Below are 875 nucleotides of genomic sequence, written 5' to 3'. Positions count from 1 at the left end.
ATATATGGACGGTGTAACAGCAGACATGCAATAAATATGAATAAAATCACAACGGATTTTATTTATGCTGAGTCTAACTGTTTTATTTTTAAAAAATAGTGCAACTGCCATCTTCGGTGTAACAGTGCTTATAAGCACTTGGAAGTGTTAATAGAAGTGAACAAATGCAATGAAATTCTATGGTAAATATGCTGAACTGATACGTATGAAAAAAATCATTAATAAAGATGAAGAAATACACAAGACCATAATGGGCGGCGGTGTATTCATGTTTAAGGAACTGAAGCATGCCGGAGAAGAAATGTATGAACAAAGATGAGCAAATCAATCAGAATGACAGATATTAATTTACATGTTGTAATTGTCTAATATTGAAATACTGTAAAAAAAAAAAACATATCATCAGTATCGGCCTCTTATTATTAAATGTGTTAAATCATTATGGTACTAATCACGTTTTAATCAATATATTCACCACAATTATTAAATGTACACTCTCTCTTTTAAACAAAACTTGATCTACAACAATCAATATTTTCATTCGCTTAATCTGTAGGCATAGTATGTTAATTATTATCATTTAATTGAAAGCTATGAGAAAACAGTTTATTTATCAGATCATTACCGGCTGAAATTATGTGCACAGACCCACAAATCCACTGAAAACTTAATATTTCTACTTGTTTCTCAAAAGTCAAGCCGAAAGAAGAATACTTGGTATTTTTATATTTCAAGAAAGCTGTAGACACTGTCAGAGATGGCCTTATTAGAACTATTAAACAGATTGGTTTGGTAGAAAAATGTTGAAAATAATAATAAAAGTCTGTATAATAATGTTAAATGTAGAGTTTTCTTAAACGATATTTATACTGATT

The sequence above is a fragment of the Anneissia japonica genome, unplaced genomic scaffold (genome assembly GCF_011630105.1).
Source record: "Anneissia japonica isolate Jap-2015-1 unplaced genomic scaffold, ASM1163010v1 scaffold287712_len2945570_cov188, whole genome shotgun sequence".
NCBI lineage: Eukaryota > Metazoa > Echinodermata > Crinoidea > Comatulida > Comatulidae > Anneissia > Anneissia japonica.
Note: the sequence above shows the minus strand (reverse complement) of the source record.